The sequence below is a fragment of the Arctopsyche grandis genome, chromosome 7 (assembly GCF_051622035.1).
Source record: "Arctopsyche grandis isolate Sample6627 chromosome 7, ASM5162203v2, whole genome shotgun sequence".
Taxonomy (NCBI): domain Eukaryota; kingdom Metazoa; phylum Arthropoda; class Insecta; order Trichoptera; family Hydropsychidae; genus Arctopsyche; species Arctopsyche grandis.
Window position 1 is genome coordinate 21471165 of NC_135361.1, and position 25501 is coordinate 21496665.

General features: G+C 35.5%; 1 protein-coding gene across 1 annotated transcript in view; it reads right to left on the reverse strand.

Moving 5' to 3' along the window:
* Window positions 1–25501, reverse strand: part of Dys (Dystrophin) — a 580264-nt gene that overhangs the window by 56801 nt on the left and 497962 nt on the right. The gene's annotated exons all lie outside the window — the stretch shown is intronic.

Here is a 25501-nt window from a genome sequence, read left to right on the forward strand (position 1 = left end):
ATATGTTTGTATAATTGTCTTTGGCCAGGAAGGTGCATTGGGTTTACATGTTAGGCCTTCTTGGTGTAAATTAAATAAAAAAAAAATAAAAAAAATAAAAATATGTCGGAGTATTTCATCAAGTAAAAATCGAGTTAATTCAGGGCACGGCAATATTAAAGTACTCGCAAAGAGCAACCAATGACAGGAAGGAGCGGGTCGACCGAGCCTCGCTTCCGAGCCTAGAGGGTCCGCACTGTCGAGAATTCCGACTTTTACCGAAATTATATATTAGATATATACAAATGTACACTATATCTAATGCAGCGATGTATACAAATGCATAGTTGTTCCAATATTAAATTTGGCCGTTCCACAAATTGGACGATGTTTGAAATTGTATTAGCGTGTGTGCGATGCAATTAGTTAAAGACCTAGCGGAGAGGGAAAGAATCGGGTGCAGCGAACGAACGGTTGTGCGCTATTTGCCCAGCATCACCCGACGCCCACTGGCTCGTTCCCACCGCCGCACACTGGGTATGATGCAATAAAACTTTTATTCCATTTGCTGGTCGAGTTTTGAGAGAGTGCTCTCGGTAGCCAGTTCACATACCCATTGGCCCGGCCATATCCTGGCCGACGACTCTTCCTTTATTTCCTCTGCAGACAGCGTGACCGAATCAATTCCGAACTGTTTGCCACTAGTCACGCCTAAGCAGTCGCTCTTCCCTCCCCCCTCTATTATATCTGGTATTCGTGTATGTATGTACCATTTGCAACCGGGCCAGACCATTGTTTGCATACAACCAATGGATTAAACACGTGTCATTCATATTAGGGTATACTACCAGAAATGAGATCCCTTTTTTTTCTCTGTAAGAATGTTTAAATTTCATATCATTGGGTAACCATGTATTAGGTTTACTGCCCGGATTGACCCGGGAACTCACGGAGTTTTTGATGTCCCGGATCGCGGGAATCTCGAATCTCGGGAGAAATATTTGAATCAAAGTTCTTTAAGTGGTTTAAGAAAGGCGAATGTATGTATGTACATACATATGTCCTATGATTATGGAGCGAGTGTTCTATTGATGATTCCACAATGGAAGAAACTGTTTTAGATTCTGATGAAGATGATAAAATTGTGTGGTTTATGATGAATGAAGAAATACATAAGCAGTTATCAAAGACAAAACGATTTAAAAAATCTCATTTAAATATTTTAGTATAAGTATAAGTATTTAGTACTATCGCATGTACGTAGATGAAATCATATCGCAATACATAATACTAAAAGTAAATTATAGCCCTATCGTAAATTCAATTCAAACAATTTTTAAAGTTATACCTACATTAAGTTATTTTAAAGTTATACCTACACTACATTACATAAAGTTATATATGTACATACATAGTAGCTGTTAAAGAATTTAGATTGGTCGTCTTCGATTGAGAGTTCTGTATAAAATTTGGCATCACTAAATCATTTCTATTTTCCATTATTTCCGCCCCAAATGGCAATAGAGAACCCATTATAGACAAAAATCTAATCATTTAACGCCAAATAGTGCAAATGTGAAGTTTTCTACACTAGGGATCAAACATGCATTGAAAAAGTTTTTGACAATGCTTCGTAGGCCATAGCATTATTGTGTAAATCCATGATATAAAGTGTATAAGGAAAAGTTCAATTTAAGCTTGGACTTCAAAGAGTACAAAAGGAATGAAATGCTGTGATTCATAGTGTTTTCGATTTATTTTCAGTCGTACACTAAGCCAACGATGATACACCAAGATTTATAATCAAGATCGTATAAATGTTTCAGCAGTGTTTCATTTTATGACACGTCGAATCAAGACATTCTTTAACAGTAAAAAGAGACAGAAAGAAAGTAGCGAACGAAAGACAAGACATTAACTAGATTTATCTGTACATTCGCATTTGGTACAATAATGAAAATGTACTATAATATAATTGAAATGGAAAAATTCAAGAAATATTAACCAAAAATACCACGATAAACTGTTGTGGAGTATTTACCTCATATAGGCCTATTGAAAATCATATACATACGTATGTATATATGTATATGGTTGGGAATCCCTGTTGTATAGTCACACAGCGCTGTGAATGTCATTATTATTTTATAGAATACAATTTAGAAAAGAAGAACGCAATTGAATTATTCATTTGTAGTGAAAAAATGCGATAAAAAAAAGAAATGCACGCAAGGGCAGGTAGTTTAAGCGGTAACGCAAGCAAGAGGCGAACGAAGAATAAAAGTAGGGAGATTAGGCCAGCTTCGAGATACAACAATCCGGAGGGATAAGGCCGGGGCGTCTGAAGGCTTTGTCTGCAAACGGTTATAGTGCGAATAAAGTTTGAGGAGCTTTGGCGTCTGCGAAAGCTTCCGGAGGCCGTCGTTCAAAACCGAGAAATAAGAAGCTTTATTGCGAGCCGCTAATAAAGATCCCGCTCTTGCTCCTCCAGAGAGTCACTCGTAATTATTTTTACCTTTTTTATTTCCTTCACATAGCCTGTGAGGCGAAGCAGAATCCCCAGAAGGCGCAATCCTATTTAAATACCTATATAATGTAATATTACGCACATTATATGTACATAAGTACAATACGTATAATATCCCATCATTGGCAACGATAAGGCAAATAAATATAATAACGTAAAAATGGTAATGATTTTTTTCTTTTATTTATTTTTAAATTTCTAATAAAAAATGTGAAAACGATGCGTGTTTGGAATATATGTAATAATAAGAGATAGAAATACACAAAGTGTTTGACTTAAACCTTTCATAATTTCACATTTGAAAGTGGTAACGGGTTCGAGTCCCACTAGAGTCTCACTATTGGCCAGACCTTGGTTTGTGACTCCAAGTCGATCGTTTCTTAACAGAGTTTGCCAATTTTTCTGATTTTCCTTGAAACGATTCCTGTAAAATTTGCATCTCCTTTCCTATTTCTCTTGCTTATCTCAAGCTATTCAGAATTTTGAGGTTCGCCAATTTGATTATTAAATACTGCAAAATTTTCTCCATAGCTGTCACTGTGGATGTTTGTATGAATTCGCATTGTATAAAATGCTAATGTACATACATACATACATATATTGTTTGTATAAGTGCACTCGTCACTTTGGAGCGATCTGTAAAGGCGAGTGTTCATGTTCTATGAAAAAAAGAAGCGATTCAATTAGTGAATTAAGTCAAACATAACTTATTTTTAACTGTTTTTGGAACTGAAAATTTGACTTCCGCCACTCTCAAATATAACGGCTCATATTCAAAAAAATAATAGTTCTGACTGTAGTAATTATCTCCATTCTCGTATTCCTAAATTGATTAGGTTTTGCAATCAGTATGTGAATTCTTAAATGCAATAGGAATATCATATATTATGGATACTTAAGTGTGCGGAAATAGCAGTACCTATCACTCCAATATTCACGATATTCGATAGTGATGGAAAAATATGACAGTCGGTATGATCGAGTAATATTCATTTCCAAAACGTTTGTACGGATTCGATTATTTGCCCGAATATCGGATATCAACAAAGGGAATATGAACATTGGCCACCCATCGTAACAATTCATATCTACCCGATAGACAGTTTGCGAATACATAACAAATTAAAGCTACCGATTTGAGCACAGGGAACCTATTATTACGTATATCATGTTGCGGCATACATTTTTCCCAAAACTTTGTGACAAAAAAAAAATACATGCTATTTTCATGACGAAATATCATTCAAAATTTACTGCACCGCATATTTTACACGGCGAATAAATAACCGAGAGGAGAATAGTCGACGACACTCATCACTTGCAAAACTAGATGCTTTCGTACGAACGCGAAAGCAATTTGGCGACATGGAAAAATTGGACATTTCGTGTGCAACGACCTGATATTTAATAACTCACTGCAGTGGTAAAATTTCAACTTCAACATACATATAATACAAATGTATACAAAAAGATACTCGGAAAGCAATGTTAAAATATATGAACAAATTTGAATAATATTTTCAAAAAAGTATACTTCTGTAATCGTAATTTATGTATCTATAAGATTTTAAAATAGCGCAGAAAAAAGTTCTATATACAATTTTAATGAACATGAAATGCAAATGCACTAGCAGGAATATTTTTTGCGGATGAATTTGATTATTCTACTATGTATTTGTAAGATATACATACTAAATATGTACCTACATATATATGTATATGAACCGAAGTAGTTTTGAAATTGTTATGATACGGATTGATTACATCCAGCGTTGCAGAAACTGTGTCAAAAGCGTTGGGAATTTATCAAAGCGACTTTGCAGATCAGATAGCACTGACAGTAATGAGGCTCGCTTGTTCCCCTCAAAGAGAATCTGACTGGAGTGATTTCGTTGCGAATTCGAATTTAGTCAGGAATTGTCGAACGAAAAAAATTACGACGGTGACCATTCGGACTGCCAATTAACTAGTTTGAATATGATTTATTACTGCTCCTGTAAGCGAGATTTTTATCTATTTGAAAAGTTACTTCCTTGGAGAGAGTACTATCTAAGGTCTTTTTTAATATAAAACTGCGGCAATAATTAATCAAATCGGTAAAACATGTAATTTTTAAATAGAAACGATAAAATTGTCCAAATTATATAAACAATGAAAGTGTTCTAACGATGTCTATTATTCAGAAAAGAGATGTTTTCTTTTGGAAAATCGCAATCAACCAGCCCCCTGCTAGTAGATCGTACATTCGCAAATCCGAATTTGCATCGGAATATTAAACGAGAGATTGAATAATTTCAACCTATAACAAACGGAATACGTAACATTTATATTGAAATTCAAATTTCTGAAACAGATGTATAGGTGCTCGAAATACTAAAAAGCGGAATTGATTTTTAGCCACAGGCGTTGAATCGTAAGTTTCAATACTTATTATTTTCACATTCCAGAATAACTTCTACAGGGAAAAAGTAGAGAAAAAACAGTAATTTGCCGGAAATACACATATAAATTAGGAAGTATTTCAGAATGTTATTAAGTTTCTTAAGGTATTGATCGAAAGCATATGTAATCTGTTATGTATACACAATAAGGTACATCGAAAACAGCGAATTATAGAATTTGGAAACGCCTCTAGTTGGAAAAGATGTTCTGTATCATAAAATGAAATGAAAACTCTGAAAGAAATATTTCATAATGAATGACCTCATCAAATAAATGGAATAATTTTACATCAGAAAAACCTCATATGGAATGTTTCTTCACATTGCTAAGGATACGAACAAAAATCTGAAATTTTGTCGCGCGTACCTTAAACATAGTTTCTCACGTCTATGAAGTGAAGTGAAAAAAATAAACTTCAAAAACCAAGTTTATGTTAAAAAAAAACCTTCGAAAATCGGAAAAATTTACGATTTTTACAAACTTGAATGGACTGGCGGCAGTGCAAATAATTTTTATATTATCTTCCAATTAGAGGCTTTTCGAAATTCCAAAATTCGTTTTCGATGTACCCACACAACGGTACGTATATAAACAACTGTAATATAAAAATAAGCGGATTTGGCTTTGGAAAGGCTCAAATTTTCATTCATCTTCAAATTTACGAAACATTCTGAATTTACTGGGATCAAAATCGTCAATCAGTCTTTATCAGTTATTAAATAATGTTAAAAATTCTAAAAATATTTTTTATATTCGATAACTGAGAATTTAATGTATTTAAGTATAAAATTAATGATTATATCTACATATGTATGTATGTATATATGTAAGTAATGATATATTTACAGACTTTTTTTTAAGTAATTGGCTTTTTTATAAAATATACAATATATGTATATATGATAAACTCTCATTTAGAAAAGTTATGTATTACACAGTTTTGCTAAAAGTAAATACATATTTTTTATTTATTTTATTTTATTGTCACAAATCAATACACACTCGCCATTACAGATTTAATCCAATGCGACGGGTGTACGTTAATGAAATACATAAACAATCAGAAATCAGAAATACAGTAATACATACATATACAATCAGAATATATAGAACATAACAGTTAATCAGAAATAATAATCATAGTGACATCTATGGATTTCAGATTACTGCGTATAATTAATACAAATTATACACAGGCAGATTTTTGTGACAACAGGATTAGATTTTAATACCAATTTTCAGGAACCGTTTCAGCAATGATCAGATAAAATTGGCAAACTCTGATAGAGAAACGATCGATTTGGAGTCACAAAACCCCCAAATCTAACCAGCAGTGGCGAGGACACGAACCTATGACCTCAGTGATGCTAAATATATACGCTATCACTAAGCCAAACTGCTGGCTATATAAAAGTACATTAGCCCACGGCAGCTTCGTAAATCCATTTTTATATGATATAAGTGAAACGTAAAGGAGGTATGTAAATTTAAGCAAAGACATACAATTTAAAGACAGCAAACAACAGCGTATTGATCCTGCTATTCAATTTATGTTATATGTAACTAAATTTAATAATAAATCGAAGAAAAGTTACTATGTCTAATACCTAGCACAGTAAACAAACAAACCAATATTATATAATGTACAATTAAAATTTCATAACCACGACAATCAATAACTTAAGCAAAATTAAGATGCACACGTGCAACACCATTATTAATCAACCAAAATTAATCAAAGGGTTAATAGTATTATATAATATACATATATGTAATACAGTGGAAGCGTTCATCCGTCGTCAGAGCGCATAAGCACGTGCGCATACTGCGTTAATGAGTCGCCCTTGTCGTGAATTATAATTAATTTGCCAGTACGACGACGTGCAAGGCGTAAGGGGGTTGGGTGGGTCTAAACAGCCCCATCCACCAACTTTCATCTAAAATATACATCGGCGTGGCGCGTGTGCGCAAAATCTACGACGGGGGTCAGGTTTAACCCCACACGAGCTCCGCGAATATTGACAGCGCGAAAAATATGTTGACACCGTGCATTATCGGAGAACGGGGATGCGTGCGAAAAAAATGCTAAATCGTTAAATTTATTACGTTTTTTTTGTGTGTGTGAAAAAAGTTGGAAATATCGTAGGGGGGAGGGTGATTTAACTGATGGGAAAAACGCGTGAAAAATTGTTTTAAAAATGCGAAACAATCAGCCTAAAATCTCGTGTTGAATAAAATGTATGAAAGCTATTCATATAATATGTTCTTACTAATATAATAGATTTGTAGCCTTGTTTTATGTTTTATATATCGCAGATTTATGTATGTATGTATGTTCGTTTGAAAAGTTCGAAATTCTAATAAAAATGCACATTACACAGGTTGCAAAAAATAATCAATTTCAAAGTATTAATATACATACATATATTTAATTTTGTTCACATACTTATTGTTACTTTTAAATACAATATTCCCCCCCCCCTATCTAATATATATTTTCGAAAAAGACTTTGTATGTAACTATGTATGTTTGTAACTATTGTTGGTTCGTAAATCCGTGACGTCATCGAACAAATGAATATTCAAATAACTTTAAATAAAATAAAACTATTCAAATAAATTTAATAAAATGTTTACTACAAGACTGGCCATGTTTAAGCGGTTTATATTACAAACACGGTATAAACTAACATTAAAAAAAATAATATAAATACTAACGAAAAATAATTTGTATAATAGAGAATGATCACTGGAATAGTAGCTATTAGAATATATGTATGTACCTTAGATGTATTGTTAACATATTTTATAAACATTTTTTAAAATTAATAGAGATTTTTTTGAGTCGCTAAATACAATAATGTACAGTATTTATTGCACATATATACAAAATACATACACACTCAATTGAAATCATTTTCGATACAAAATATATGTACATATGTATGTATATTGGCCAATTAATTAATATTAAATATTCAAAAAAAAAATGAATTTAATGATAATTTTGAATTAAAAAATATTTAAATAACGTATCAACTGAAATGAGAGCTGTCGATATTATGTAATATTGAATTTATGAAAGGTATTAAAGTTTGATGGATGATACATACATTGTATGTACGTATGTACATACAATCATCATCATGTACGTATGTACATACGTATCAATTCATCAAGTATCAATAGTAAATTAAAATATACGTACATCGCATATTCTGAATTTTGCATATTCTGCATAGCAATATTCTGAATTTTGTCGAATTGTAAAAGAGTCTAGCACTGTTTTAATAGTACATAATACATGCACAAACTAAGCTTTCGCTTCGCTCAAAAGCGTTCAAAACTAGAACGAAACATCGCAGTTATTCCACACATATGAAAGTTCAATAACGTTTACTGAGAAGTTCCCGAAAACCAATACAAAAAAAAAGCAACAGACACCAATAGAGTGCAACTGCAGCTTTAATAAAAGTAAAAACAGCATCGTTGATGCACAAAAGTTATTTTTATTACGTAAATACAACTGCTGAAGATTGTCCATCCGTTCATTAAAACGATTCAACTTCTTAAATAAACTTGTAAATGTGCGCAGTACGAAATCAAGCAATAAAAGTTCATACAAGCACACTTAAGAAATAAATATAATAAAAAATGAGCCACAGAAATATGCACACATAAGCATACGAAATCAAAATACACATTTACCAAAAAACTTTTTTTTTAATTTATATTTACCATGGTAGCATTACAAGCTGGTAATGCTACCATGGTCATGGTAGCATGACCCAAGGCGACACCTATGGCCTACATACATATACACATGTACTTATATAAATTTATAACATAATTATTATAAATCTGAAATAAAAACCAAATAATGGTGACAAATGGGGATAGATTGCAATTTATTAAGAAACGTTTCAACAATGAAATCAGATAAATCGGCAAACTTTGATAGGAAACAATCGACCAGTAGTCACAAATATCCAAGATTAAACCCATGACCCCTCAGTTGATAGCATTATACTCTAGCCATTGAGCTATGTTGCTAGTGAAATTAAAATGATCCAACCATCTTTTATATATGGAACGATACATGTAAAGTGCATGCGAAGTATAGTGACATGAAGGGATTGCAATACCAGTATACAGGTATACCGATTTAGGTAATCGGTAATTATAGGTATATTTTTAAATTAACCGCAAAATATTTTATCGCAAATTGAGTATATAGGCATATTATTACATTAAAAATCTATGAAAATGACGTATTGTAGATTAGGTATGTGAAATTTGTTTATTTTCAGAAATAAATGTGGCTATTTCAAATCGAAAAATTTACTAGCAACCAGAACGGTTGTTTCAATTATGATGCAAACTTTCAAATTGTCCAATCTTTAAATAAATAAATATGATTGGTTGAAAAAAAAAAATTATTTATTTATTAATACGAATTTACCTTAATTTATTTATATGACATTATTCACTTGATATTAAGAAATAATTATTATCGATTTAATCTAAGTTAATGTATTTATGAAAAGAAAACTCACACTACACATCTAATCCACGTTTTTTTTTCATTTACCGGTAAATAACTGTATACCGATTGTAGGAAAAATCATTTATCGTTTACCGGTTTATGAAATTTGACACCAATACATAAATAAATACACCGATTTCAGTACCGATACACCGATTCAATTTTAGAACCTCAGAACCTTCTCGACTGGGAACCTCAGGACATAAAATTTTCATAACATTCTCGCCCACGCACTTGCAGTGAACGGTCGTGCTCCGCAAAAACCAGCCGTGTCGCCGCAACAGCTACCTGCGCCGGTCATACTGTCGCAACCGCCAGAACCCAAAACATCAACCGAGTCGTCACAGCTACACATTCTAGCTGACGTCACTACTCGCTACCGGCATCAACCATGTCGGTAGCGACGTCGACGGACAGCGAAGGGAGCTCCCGGAGGAGCTCCGACAGCGAATACACCAGTGACGCCAGCAATGACAGCTCCAACAGAACTAAGGCTGTCATAAAAAAACTTAGAGCTCAAAACAATGAGCTGAAGGAGCGACTCTCCGCTCTCGAGAGTGCTTTCGAGGAAGCACGTGATGCCTATACGGCAGACCGCTTGGCTTTCGTAGCCGACAGGGCTGCATTACTCCAGCAGCTGAAGGACAAGGAGACTCCAGCAAAACAGCAGTCCGAGAAGTCTGCCACAGCCACGCCCCCCCCCACACCTCCAGCAATGGTGAAGAAGCGCCGTCTGGAATCATCTATCCCGCAGCCGCTACCACGTAGCACCACGCCCCCACCCCGCCCCGCTTCACCCATGCAAGTGGATAGCCCGGGGAAAAAAGAAAAAGTCAAAGGTAAGTCCACACCTACCCCACATATTCAAACTCCTCACAAAGTCGAGGAGAAGTCTCGCCCAGTTGGCATCAGGCGAATTGATGCCAACACACAACGCCGACTTTCACAACTCAACACGCCAACGCCAACAACAACACACACCCGCTCTAAACCACTCACTCAATTGACAGCCCCTAGCGCTTCATCCTCAACACCCCCCACCCCCTCAGTCCCCGCTCCACCTACAACTCGTGCCGCAACCCCCGCACCACCGGCGACTCGCCCCGCCCCATCAAGTTCGAGCGCAGCCCCCAGAGCAGCTCCAATTGCCACAAACGCCAAACCCAAGGTAGCCCCGGTTTTCCTCAAAAAGCCCTCTGACTACCCAACCGTTTACCGCAAACTCAAGGGGCGAAATCTGAAATTTGAATCTGTCTACAACAGTAGCACCGCCAAAATCACCCCCCTTACCATTGCCGATTACCGAGACATCACGAAATTTCTTGAAACAGAGAAATTCCAATTCTACGCCCATCCCCTAACTGAGGACAAACCTCTAAAAATTGTCATTCGAGGCATTAATCCCAGCTTCACTGAAACTGAAGTCCTCGAAGAAATAATTCACCTTGGCTACAAAGCCACTAAAGCCACCGTCATGAAATCACGACGTGACAAGCGCAACATGCCCATGTTCACAGTCGAGACCACACGTGACGAAGAGGGGAAGAAATTGTTCAACCTCTCCAGCATCTTCGGACAACAGGTTCGTACTGAATCGCTCCGTCGCGGAGACACTGTACCCCAGTGTCACCGCTGCCAGGGCTTCGGACACGGCTCCTATAACTGTCACATTGACCCCCTATGCATTGAATGCGCAGGCTCACACTTGACCACCCAGTGCGACTCCAATATTACTACCCCAGTCTGTACTAGTTGCAATGGTGCACACGTTTCCAGCTATAGAGGCTGCATCCTCAACCCTAACAACAAGAGCAAGAAAAGCACCCGCCAACCCCGAAACCCCACACCCCCCCAACCTCCAAAACCACACCACCCACATTACTCATATTCTCAATCAAACTTCCCGCCTCTAATTTCCACCACCCCAGACCCCCTGCCTAAAATAGTAGCCCTCCCTAAACAAACCAAAACAATCCAGAACCAAAACTCAACACCCTGGACGACTGAAAGCTTCAACCATATGCAGACGATGATGTCGACCATCCTAGCCCTACTTACACAACAACAAAAATGACTCGATACCTCAAGATCGTTTACTGGAACGCTTGCAGCATACTCAGCAAGCGGGTCGAATTCGAGCAATTCTTGCTCCAACACTCTATTGATATCGCACTAGTAAACGAAACTTGGCTCAAACCTGGCAATCGACTACACTTCCCAAACTACACTACATACAGAAACGACAGAATAGGCAAAGCCGCCGGCGGCACTGCCATATTCATCAAACACACAATTCAACACAACTTGGCCCCGCGGCCGATCACCACAGGGATAGAACTGACATCGGTAGAAGTCTGGACTAACACTGGCACCCCACTCATCCTCCACGCAGTTTACAACCCACCGAAACAACACTTACTCACCACAGACTTGGACAAAATATTCAACACTAACAAAGCCACCATTGCCGCAGGCGACCTTAACGCCAAACATTCCAGATGGAACAGTCAAGCCACTAACAAAAATGGGAAAACTCTCCTAAGTTATTCCCAACTCTCAAACCCAAAAGTCTCCGTTACGGCCCCAGACGAACCCACAAGAATCCCCACTAACTTCAAAGGCAGACCTGATATCTTAGACATCGTTCTAACTCAAAATTTTCCAGGTGCGCAGTCCTTGACTGTAGTAAATGATCTCTCTTCCGACCATCACCCGGTCATACTAGAACTCACCAACACCCCCGTAACTATAAACCCCATCCTCCGCAGTACCATATCTTGGGAGAAATTCTCAACTCTCCTTCATCACACCGTCACTTACCCCCACTCGATTCACACCACCCAAGATATAGACTCTGCTATTAACGTACTCACTGACGAAATACAGTCAGCCCTTGAAGCCAGCACCACCAGCACACCCCACTCTCCCCTGCACCCGCAAGCTTTACCCCCCGACATTCGCGATCTTATTCGCCTTAAGAATAGAGCTAGGAAGGCATTCCAAAGGAACAAGGACCCAATCCTCAAACAGCGAATGAACAGACTTCAACAAGACGTTAAAAACGCCTTGTGGCAACTACGAAACGACAACTGGGATACCAAACTCAGAGCGCTAGAAGACGGACATAACGGTTTCTGGAAACTGTCAAAAATCTTCAGAAGCAACGGCAATAGGATCGACAGGATCAAAGTTGGAGACAAGTTTGTCTACTCCACCGCCGATAAAGCGGAAGCCCTAGCTGACAGTCTCCAGGACCAATTTTCTCTCTCAAACTCTAACCTGCAAAGCGACTTTTGCCAAATGGTTGAAAGCTCCGTCAATAGCTACCTCGAAAACCCAGCCCCAGTACCCATTGTCGCCACCTCGCCGCTTGAAGTCCTAAACATCATCAAAACCATCGCTGCCAAAAAGGCCCCTGGCCCTGACGGAATTTCCAACAAAGCTCTAAAAGAACTCCCTCAAAAAGCCATCGCTGCACTCACAGCTATACTAAATGCCACCAACAGAATCTGCTACTTTCCGAGTCAATGGAAACTCGCCAATGTCATTCTCATCAGAAAACCCTACTCGAACCCCTCCCTCGCAACAAGCTACCGACCCATCAGCTTACTATCCTCACTGAGTAAGATCCTGGAACGGATCTTAATCTCAAATCTCAATAGCGAGATCACAAAAATTGACCTTCTTCCCAAAACACAATTTGGCTTTAGACCCCAACATTCTGCCGTTCACCAGATTCACAGAGTCGTTGAAACCGTGATAGACGGCTTCGACCGCAACATGTCTACTGGAGCAATCTTCCTAGACATTTCCAAAGCCTTCGATAAAGTTTGGCACTCTGGCCTCCTTTACAAAATGATTGCTGCCAACATCACTCCCCACTCAATACGATCTATCGCATCCTTCCTAAGGGAAAGGAAATTTCAGGTCAAACTCAAGGACCACATATCAACCCAGCGAGGCATCTCCGCTGGGGTACCCCAAGGCTCCATCCTCGGCCCCACGCTATTCAACCTGTACACACACGACATACCCACTCCTACACATAGGTACACAAACATCGCACAGTATGCCGATGACACTGCCATCTTAGCGAGCTCCGTCAGCCCCAAGGGTGTCTCGCTCGCCCTCCAGAAGTACTCGGACCAACTGGTAGCGTGGTACGATAAATGGCTGATGAAAATCAACCCGGACAAAAGTCAGGCAATATTCTTCTCCAGACGTAAAAAACGGTGCAAACCAGCCAAGCCAGTAATTATAAACGACCAACCAGTCAACTGGACCACGTCTACTCGCTACCTGGGGGTAATAATCGACCGCAAATTAACCTGGAAACCCCACATCACTAACGCGGTGCGTAGAGCTAGGGCAGTTGCGTCAAAGCTTTACCCACTATGCAAACCAAACAGCAAACTCTCGCTTAAAAACAAGTGCTTGCTGTATAAATCCATCATCCGCCCACAAATCACGTACGCGAGCCCCGTGTGGGCTCACACTACCATCTCCAACAGATCCATACTCAGACTGCAGACAGTACAAAACAAATTCTTGCGTGCCGCGGGCAACTACGACTGGTACACAAGAAACACTATAATTCACAATGACCTAAACATTGACTACCTTGACAAACACGTACACAAACTTGCCGTAAACTACTTCAAGTCTCTCGGCAAGGTAGACAATCCCTTAATAAATTCCCTCAGCAAGACTAAAATAATAATTAACCAAAGGCCCATCGACATTCTGAAGATGGGTATAGGCTAAAATTAGCATCCATTTAACTAACCAGACTCAACCACCTCCAAACGGTCCATACCCGTTAACCACCCACTAACACACTAACCCCGACAGTATCCCACAGATGTTGCACTAATTTTGCTTAGTGTTCCAGATCGACAAACACTCCACAAGCGAGCAGCCGCCAGCCCGCACCACAAACATCACCGAGAGTCCGATCCCATACAACTCGTTCGATAGATAGGTTAAGGGAGTGTCACTACCCTATAAACTATCGTTAAAACGCAGCCACAAAGAAGAATTTTCCAGAAATCCGAAATTTTCGACACGAGGAATCCATCGTTGCGTACAACGTCCGCTGTCACATTTGTGACGCCCACGACTCTCAAAGCGGATGATGTCTTAGCGTCAGTTTAAACTTGAAAGCTCTGAAAGCTCCGTAGGTACACAGGTACATAGGTAGGTACATAGCGTACGACAGACACGTCGTTCGTCGGTTGCGAGAGTGCATCTAATCAGAGGCGCCATTGTAATTCGATCGCGACACGAATGCACCTCTAGACAATGAACAATGATGCGACGAAGACGTGTGCGATATCACCACATAGATAATGATAGCAATTAGGCGACGACTATGCGGAATTGCGGGCCGCGACTTGGGCGCGCCTGGCGTCTACCTTGTATGATCGGAATTGAGCGAGATATCGATATGATGAATATTTATGATTTTTTTCGTCGAAAAGTTAAACAAAAGTATGACGAACATACATACATACATATACGATAAATAAAGGGCAAATATGAGTGCCAGGGTTGATATACCCTTATTTATTATTTGAGTGTCATTTTGACTATGACTTTAAAATGATATATGTGCATATGTTCTACTTACTATCATTAGTATATAAAATATTAAGAAATAATTCAATTATGGATACAGGTCTTTGATAAATACTGATTATATGCCAAGTACGTGTTTAACAAGCAAAAGGAAATTAAAGCGATATTACAACGGTTTTTATTTTATTTTATTTTTTTTTTTATTTTATTAATTGAAAAATCAACAGACAGGATGTACAGAGATAGGTATAAAAAACACAAAAAGTAAATAAATAATATATGTAACACCCGAGTCCAATAATAGATTTTTACAAAAATGAAAAAGATAAATATAAGGAAAACAAATTAAAAAGTAAAGAATAAAGGCATGACAAAATATGTAGTACATTGCATAATTAAACTATAGTATTAAAATATTTGGAAAAGGTTATAAGATAGAATATAAGAAGAAATTGAAATTTACAAATATAAAAAACAAATGAAAAAGGTAAATACAAAATAAACAAATGAAATGGAAAGGAATGAAAGCTATAATATGATTAAATAGCACATTACATAACTAAACTAAAGTATAAAAATAATGGAAATATTGGAAAAATAGAATAGAAGAAAAAATGAATCAATCGGTCAAGATTCTCTTGATGTTAGACCTGAATTGATGTAGGGAAATACCAAACAGATCAACCTCATTCAGCTCTCCGTTAAACATACGATAAACGCGCTGCAGATAAAAATATTTTTGGGAATTAGTATTGAAAGGATCAAGTGAAAAGAGTGTAACGCGTCTAGGGTATCGAACTGGGATTCTGAAATTAACCTTATTCAGTAAATCAGAACAATCAAGGAAACCATTTATGAGCTTAAAGAAGAATATAGCATCAGAATGTCGTCGCCTGACAGAAAGATTGTTAAAAGAAAGGATTTTTAAAATGTCGGAAACAGTAGAATGGGTATAGGTAGGAAAAAGGTAGCGTAAGGATTTAATAAATTTAAGTTGAACTTTCTCAATACAATTAATATGGGATAAATAAAAAGGTGACCAGATAATTGAGGCAAATTCAAGGTGAGACCTTACAAAGGAAAAATAAAGTAATTTTAGTACATAAGGATCATTAAAGGGTTTTGTTGAGCGGAGTAGGAATCCAAGAGATTTAAATGCTTTGTTGGTAATAAAAGAAATATGTTCAGAGAAATCTAGTTTATTATTGAGTATTACACCAAGATCCTTAATAGAAGATGACGTGTTAAGGATTGAATGATTTAATTGATATTGATTAGTAATAATTGACTTATTTCTAGTGAAATTTAAAATAGAGCATTTTTCTAGATTAATAAAAAGATCATTATTTAAACAATATATAGAGAATCTATCTAGATCTTCTTGTATCTTATGACAATCGTCTATGGTGTATATAGGTTTGTAAATTTTTAAATCATCAGCGTAAAGAAGTATAAAGGAATGTTTGAAGATGTATGAGATATCATTAATATAGAGTAAAAAGAATAAGGGACCTAAATGCGACCCTTGTGGGACACCGGAAGGAATATGTCTAAGTGATGATCTAAAACCATTGAGAATTATGATTTGGTGACGATTTAGTATATACGAAGAGATCCAACGAAATAAATTTCCTCGGATTCCAAGGGACCAAAGTTTATTGAGTAAAAGGTTGTGATTGATTTTATCAAAAGCTTTAGAGAAATCCGTATAAACGACGTCTATTTGGATTCGTTTGTCCATATAAGATGTGAGAGTACTAGTGAAATTAAGCAGGTTAGTCTCTACCGATCTCCCCTTAAAAAAACCATGTTGTTCAGGTATAATGTAGTTTTTGAAATTGGAGAAAAGGAAATTATAGATAATTTTTTCAAAGATTTTACTAATGACAGATAGTTTAGATATAGGACGGTAATTCTCAATAAGATTCTTATCACCTTTTTTAAAAATAGGGGTGATGTAAGATAATTTCCAATAGTCAGGAAATTTACCGTTCGACATAGAAAGATTGAAAAGGATTGTTATGGGAAGAGATAATGGGACAGCACATTTAACAAGGAAAAAAGAAGGCAAACCATCACAACCCGCACCAAGATTAACATTGAGAGAGTTGATGTGACTGAGTACAGTAGATAAGTCAAAATGAAAAGTAGATAAGTTACAAGAAGAAGTATCTGTATTAGAGATAGAAAGGTTAATGGTAGAATCACTATTGAAAGTGGAGTCAAAATAGTCAGCAAAAATGGTACAGATTTCAGAACCATGTGAAGCCGACTTATTTCCATAATACATTACGGAAGGATATGAAGAGGAGGTATTTTTTTTTGAATTTATATATGACCAAAATGATTTGGGATTAGTTTTAATATTATTTTGAATAAGAGAAATATAATTTCTAAAGCAGATTAAAGAATATTTTTTAATTCGAGCTCTTAATAGTGAAAAACTTTGATAATCTAAGGGATTTGAATAAATTTTAAATTTTTTATGGAATTTGTTTTTTTCTTTTATTATTTTAATAAGAGACGATGTAAACCAAGGGGGATATTTGGTACGCTTAGATTTAAGAGTAAAAGGGACGTGGCATTCAATAATATTTTGTAAGGTATCGTAAAATTTTTTACAAGCTAAATCAATATTTAAATTGGACAAAAGTGAATTCCAATTGATATCGCTTAAAATTGGAATAATTGTAGCATAGTCAGCTTTTCTAAAGAGGAAAGTTTTATTATAATTATAATTCAAGGGTGAAGATTTGTTGTAAATTATTGAGATGCAAAAGGATAAATGATGAGAATCTTCATGGATTAGCGTAGAGTCAGCACGAGAAATATATAAGGGGAAACTACTAATGAAAATTGTGTTCACGTCTGTCTGTCTACCCGCATCGTAAGATTTTGAGAAGAGTCATATTTCAAAAAATAAATGTATAAGTATGGGTGTTTTAAAACAAGATATACAGATAATTGAGACACCCGTAGAGGCGAGTCAAATTAGTCTGTAATTAGCTTGTAGTATATGTATATGCATATTTACTCACGGAAATCGTCTATATATGTGTGTAAATTATACGATACTTACATACTGTAATTATAGTCATCTCGAATGGCATTCATATTTGTACAAATGAGAAAAATATTGAATAAATATATGAACTTTTTCAATTAATTACACATTCTATACAAAAAGATAATAACTATCCGGACTGAAAATAAAAATGAGATTTATATTTATTTTACTTACATATAGATGTACGTTAGCTTTTACTTTTACTAACGCATGATTTTAAAAAGGGTTTATACGCGATTTGAAATTAAAGTTAAAACCCACCACTTAATTGTATTGCCATAAAAATTTGGAGATTATTTTGAAAGTTTATGAAAAAAACAAAACTGTATTAATAACTCAAATTATTAGAGTACTTTTACATTTCATCGTTGAAGGGAGCAATATTTATTTATTCCCGAAATCTATCTATCTATTATCTACCTGGGAAAGGTTTTTTTTAATATTTTCACAAGATATGTACCTTTATCGGGTTGCCCCTGAGCGACATCTACTACAATAACCTTATTCATATATAAATTAATTGATTATAAATTTTGAAATCATATTCAAATAGTGGTGACATAGTCTTTAAGGTGTTTTTGCACATATGATGAAGGACTATTTTAACAATAAAATCAGATAATTTTGCAAACTCTGCTAGAAAACGACCGACTTGGAGTCACACATATCCAAGTATTACCAAAACCACTACAGATAAAACTCGGAATAAATTCTTTTCAATCTCGGCGACCTCGCGGTGGTTAGCATCAACGCAAACAAGCTATGCTGCTGGATAAAGTATTATTCGAAAGATAAACTTCCTATCGAATTATCAATAATATAAGTTGGGTTCAAACAAATTGGAAATTTAATATATAATAAGTAATAACAACACTAACAAAATAAATCGTCATCAAAGTAAAGACCACTTTAATATACGACACACCCCTTTTCCAGACCAAAATAGCACAGTTGGCCAAGTTCATACATAATTGTGTTTCTAATGTAAGAGAGATGCTACATATTATGGTCAAATTATGCAACAAGCCTTGTCTCTATCCTGTACTGCGCTATTTGCTCGTGGGACTCGCTAACCGCACAAGGTGAAGATTATGCATTCACACTGGGCATCCCAATGCACAGATGCAATCGTCGTTCGCACAAAGTAAAACAATAAATAATTGCACACACATATGTACATGAAACATAACACAGAAACGGGTCGCCCTCTCTCTCTTATACCATCCAAATTAATTAAATAATTAATTAATAGGCGAGCGAGCGGTCGCACCGTGCCGGCGCTAATTAAGGGCACGGCGTTTTAAAATCAGCTAATTCGCACAATAAAGACAAGCACGAGGCGCCATGTAATTAATGGCCGTCATCATCAACATGGCGGCGCTCGAAGCTCTCGTTTTGCTACTAAATGTCGCCGCTTATTAAATTATACGCATCGTCGGGTAGGTAGATGCGAATTTTCCAGAACAAAAAAGCGCAAAAGGTGTTATTATTATTAAACGAAAGTGATTTATGCGGTTAGCCCGTTGAAAACGCTGAATTATGCGCTTATTGCGAAGTGAGTGTAATAAATCGCATCTTCGGCCGAGGCGGGGCGCTACGGACGCTGCAAAACAACGGACGCCATACAAGACGCCATCTTTATTAATTGGCGGACACAATGCGAGCGAAGGCAGAATTGATTGCTATAATATTTAAGGCGATGTTTTTGAGCGAAATAAATGGAAAATACTTATGTTTGTTAGTACACTAAGGATAAGTTAAACGGATAGATTCATTTATTATCAAATTATATATTGGATTGCATAAAAAACACCTCGTCTCCATAAATCTAATTCAAACCTATTTTCTAAATTGCTAATTTTGTTGCATTACAGGAATACCTAGTGCGCCACAATGGTCGAAAATATAGTAGAGAAGAGAAAAATAATATATACGGACAAAAATACATTAGTAAATAATCCTAAAAAACAATAGCATTAAAATAAAAATATCAAATAAACAGAATACATAATATGTCTTTCATTTCAGCCAGCACCAATACCTACATATATTATAACGAGTCATAAATACAAAACATCCCTGCGGGGCCCAAATGGAATCTCGAGAGAAGATTAATATTCCAATCATAAAACAATTATAAAATCAAAAACAATAAAATCACAAACAATTATAAAATCAAATCAATATAAAATATCAATTCATAAGATCTTCAATATTTCGTTTTCATTACATAGCCGGAAAAATTACAAAAAGTAATAACAAGTAGCAGTCAACGTTATGCATAGCTTTTTTTTAGATATGTAAATAGATTAGCCAATGTATAAAAATCTTTGACATGATTTAGACGTCGAAGAATATCGATGACTTTCCGCTGCCTTTCTCCATTTTTGCTACATTTACTTATTTATTTATTTTACAATTTTGTCATAGTGACATTACAGGACAGTTCCAAGTCGTAACTATGGATAAACGAAAAATCGTCACAATAGTTAGAACGAAAAGAAACCAAAAAATATGAAACAAATACAAAAATAGCACGTGATATTTTATGTCCGTGTTGATATGAAGATGATTCTGGTATGAAAATAGTTCCATATTTGCATGTACATATACATAGGTGGATGCTAGCTGACTAGGACTAGAATGTAAAAAGAAAAAAATGAAAAACGAATACCTCTCAAAATTATTTCTGATTTGACTAGAAACATTTTCCGTATCCTTTATTTGGATTATTGCACCACTTATACGTTTAAAAATAACTAGGAATTAAAAGGAAAATCAATGGTGAATTCATGTATCATAATTATGATTACAAAAAAAATTATATATATTTAAATATTAAACCACGTAACCATCATAGAAATCATAATATGAAAATTAAATTACGAATGCAAATCACTAGTAAGCGTATAGATGATATTTTAAAAGGGTCAAAAATTGAAATAAAATCGTTTATAGACACAAATGTAGTATGTACATATGTATGTATGTATGTATGTACGTACATACATATAAAATAAAATGAGAGTGCATATAATGGATATGGGGTTTGAGCGTGCCAACATTAGTAACAACCACTACATATTTTCGCACTCAAAATGTCACGGCGTATAATCGCGTAATGCTGCTTGCCTTCTGAAAACATTTTTTCCACGGAAAAATACGAGAAGAATTTTTATATACGGGTGGCACAACGTTGTTACCGCACTTTGAGAATAACTCAGACACGTTTTCGAAATTAAATCTCACCCTATGACAGCACCTATGTGGCGGTAAACGCGAATTAAAATTCAATCCAAACGAACATACATATGCACGTAGCAAATACACTTAAAAGTGTGCATCGAGATAGCAAGCTGTCATACTTTCGAGTTTGCTTTTGAATTAGCATAACACGGAGTTGGCAGACTGGGATGTTGCGACGGCGGATGACACGGAGAATCGGTCGGATGACATATCTGGTGGATGCTGGGGAGTATCCATCCGGTCGTCTGGTGCATTTGCATACGATAAAACAAATACGAGGAGCATCGGACGACCAAGGTGATCACCCGTGTGGAATTTGCAATACGACACCTAGTACACAGTTGCACTTTGCGGATGCACGCTACATTGTGAACACCGTGAATGCACTTAGATGTTCGTGAACAGTACCCGTACATAATAATGAATACAGTAACAGTGCAAACATACATGCAGAATTAAAGCTTTGTTTACTTTGTTGGGACTTGGTTCGGAATTCCTTCGAAAACACAACTGAATTTATAAGCAGAGTGCATTTTGAAAGGCGTCGAGGATGTGCAATTTGAGAATATTTTTTAACTTAAAATTAACGAACGTTCAAATTGATTTTCGGTAAAAAGGCTATTATGTAAATTACCCTTCGAGATTGCAAGCCGTCAATTATGCACGAATTTAACACGTTCGAATTATTCCAAATACGATACAGTATAAATAATAAACACACATACGGTTAAATTAAAATGGGTCAACGGCTTGTTTCAAAATGATTAAAATCAGAGCATAATGCTACTTTAATTACTTAATTTATGAAAAACAGTTTAACATACATATGTATTAAAACTACATACATCGAATTTGATATTTATAAAAAAATATAGAAAAACCATTTTTTGATTTAAAGCTTCAGTAAATTTATTTTTATAAAATCAAGTATGTACATAGTACTGTACATATATAACGACTAGCGAAATTCATATAATACAAGTATGTTGAAACTAAAATATTTCTAATGAAGCGTCCGATTCGAATAAAAAGTTCGAATGAAATTTTTTTTTCATAATTAATAATAGTAATAAATAATGTATAGTATACAAAAAATACATATATATATATATATATATATATATATATATATATATATATATATATATATACATATATATATATATATATATATATATATATATATATATATATATATATATATATATATATATATATATATATATATATATATATATATATATATATATATATATATATAAAGTGTAGAGGGGCTTCTGAGATCGGAGTGAAAGACGAAGCACTAGCAGTAGAGGTAGTTTGTTGTTCTTGATCCGTCGGCCTGCCAGCTCCGAATGTTTATACCCATTGGATACACTTCACACAAAGAGATACGACTCGTTTCTCGCGAACACGAGATCAAGTCATCGGGGTAAGTAAACCAGTGGTCAACAAATCATCTAATCTCTACGTTACAATAATTTATCTGATATTGTATACGTGTATTATATAAAAAAATAGTCACAGCGTAGCTCACTGGTTAAGTCATTGTTTACCAATAGAGTGGTCGAGGGTTCAAATCGAGTATTTTATTTTATTAAAATACTCTTCTGGCAAGTTCTGGATGGTTACTAAATTCATATTGACCGTCGTATGTAATAGTTTACTATTTTATCTAACTTAATTGTTGTGACAGATCCAATAAAATCGGTAATCATCCCATTTCCATTTCTTGTAAATCCGAATTTGTTGATTGTTCAATAAACCAATGTACATACATTGTAGTATGCGTTTAATATTTACGAACAAGTTTGGCCATAGGTATCGCTATGGGGTAACCTGTCATGGCAACCTATAACAAAAGTTGAAATGTACAAAAAAAAGAGCGAAACATTTGCAAGTCGTCTGAATTTCAAATTATAGATCAATATAAAGAAAAAAAAACTTGAACTTGGATAACGGAAAAGAAGATATCTCTTCTCATTGGCTATATTAATTAATCCAGCGAAGATAGCGTCGAAAACTAATTATTTGCCGGCCTGAAGAGTATTGACAGCGTAACAGGCCGTTGAAACACTTGAAGAGAACATCCCAACGAAGGAAAAACACTTCATTCCGAAAAATACTCACGTACATATACAGAACGACTATTTTATTATATTCCAGATATATACAGAAAAACGTAAACCTACATAACAAAATGTGAGGAATAATCCCGTGAAAGGGGTTGTATTTCACGCAACGTAGGCATCTAAATTTTCCCGCCACCGCCGCGTCGGAAAAATCCTTCAATCAAGATCGACGCCACCCTAATAGAGAAGCTGCTGGCCGTAAACGTGAGATTTCATTAAGATAAAAAGCATTTTCCAGCGGTCATATTCCGCGGCAATAGTTTTACGAGCGGTCTACAATATATAAAATACTACGGGGTAAATGTCGGACAAAACGGTCGAGGGAGCCAAATGGCGCAAAAAATTACTGACCCCAAAGTCGTTCATTACCCGAAAATCTGTACGGCGACACTTTACGTATATAATACTGTATTAAAGTACGGAACTTTGTATATACACCTACATAAATATAATATAATACAATCTAGGGGACGATAGCTTATGGAGAATGTTAACCATTCCGAGTAATTTATTACGAAACTTAAAAACTCTGAACGGAATAAGTAAGTACTATATATGTATAATAAAGGATAAAAACTTCCAGTTAACACACTATTGAACGATTTTAGATGGTGCTAATATAAGGTATTTTCATTCTTTTATAATTTGCCGCAAATTATTTAAGAATCAAAGTGAAAATACGGCTTAAATATTCCAAGGACCTTTAAGTATTCTATGGACCACTGATGAAGAACCTCTGAATGGGACGTAGACGTGAAATTTATCGTCAATCGGATAACTGTATTATCTATATATGTATGTATCTGCATTTGATGTGAATGCAACGACAGTTCTAAATTAAATCAAGATAGCACAGACGTATGTATGTATAAATAAAATATATACAGTTCATATTTGCAATACGTCAATTGCAGACAAATAAATAAATCGAACGAGTGTGATAAAATATGAATGTGTTTTGTAAATAGGAAAGAAGTGGCCGGATGGAAAACAAGAGCGCGTAAAATAGAAAAAGGGGAAAAGTGCGCAAATAAAATTCAAGTTATATTTGCTCGAAATACACTTACAACGTGAGAACCCTACAGTGTTTATACGCAGGGTAGGAGGCGAAAAAAAAACGAAAGATTTCTATTTGAACATTCGATTGAAACAAGGCATAAACATAATAAAAAGAGTGGATTTGTATCGCATATCGAAAGAAATAGATTCGATTTCACATAAGTGTACCTCTACAACAAACAAACATATGTGAACGATGTTCAAAATCCCTCAATTGCAGATCAAAATGTTTACATGTGTTTATGTATGTGTATTGGTATCATAAAATACAATATATTATATTATAGAAACAACCGAAAAATGTAAATTTTCTATATACGAAAATTAGTATTATATGAAGAAAGTTCTTCGTCGAAAAAAAAAGGAAATTTTTAATATAAGGCCAGCCCCTGAAGTAATGGCGTAACGCGTTGAACGAATAATAAAAGTTGCGAAAACGTTTATATTATATTTAACTAGAAAAATATAAAAGTACACATACATACACAAGCCCGACCGAAGAAGGATAACTTTGAGTTATGGAAGCATAAAGTCTGGGTCGTTAACGAAGAGAAGAGCCGGAGAATAAATAATATAATATATGGGAAGTGGCGCTCGATGAAAAGTCGGAAACTCCCCCCCCCCCTCCAGACATAAAAATATAATTGACACATTAAAACCAAAATCGGCAAGGAAGAGGTGGGGTAAATTTGAATATGCACGATCTAGAGATAATAAATACACCTAATCCGATGATATTACAGTATATGTATGTAATGCAATACTGACAAAATCGCAAATACCTCTAATGGAAGACTTATCTCGGAGATAGTTTTATTATTATATTGTACATAATTGTGAAAGCTCATCCGAGCGGAAACGGAACACGACGGAAGCGGATGTTGACTGTGCTCACGCTACAGTGGCTTCAGATACACGGGTACCAA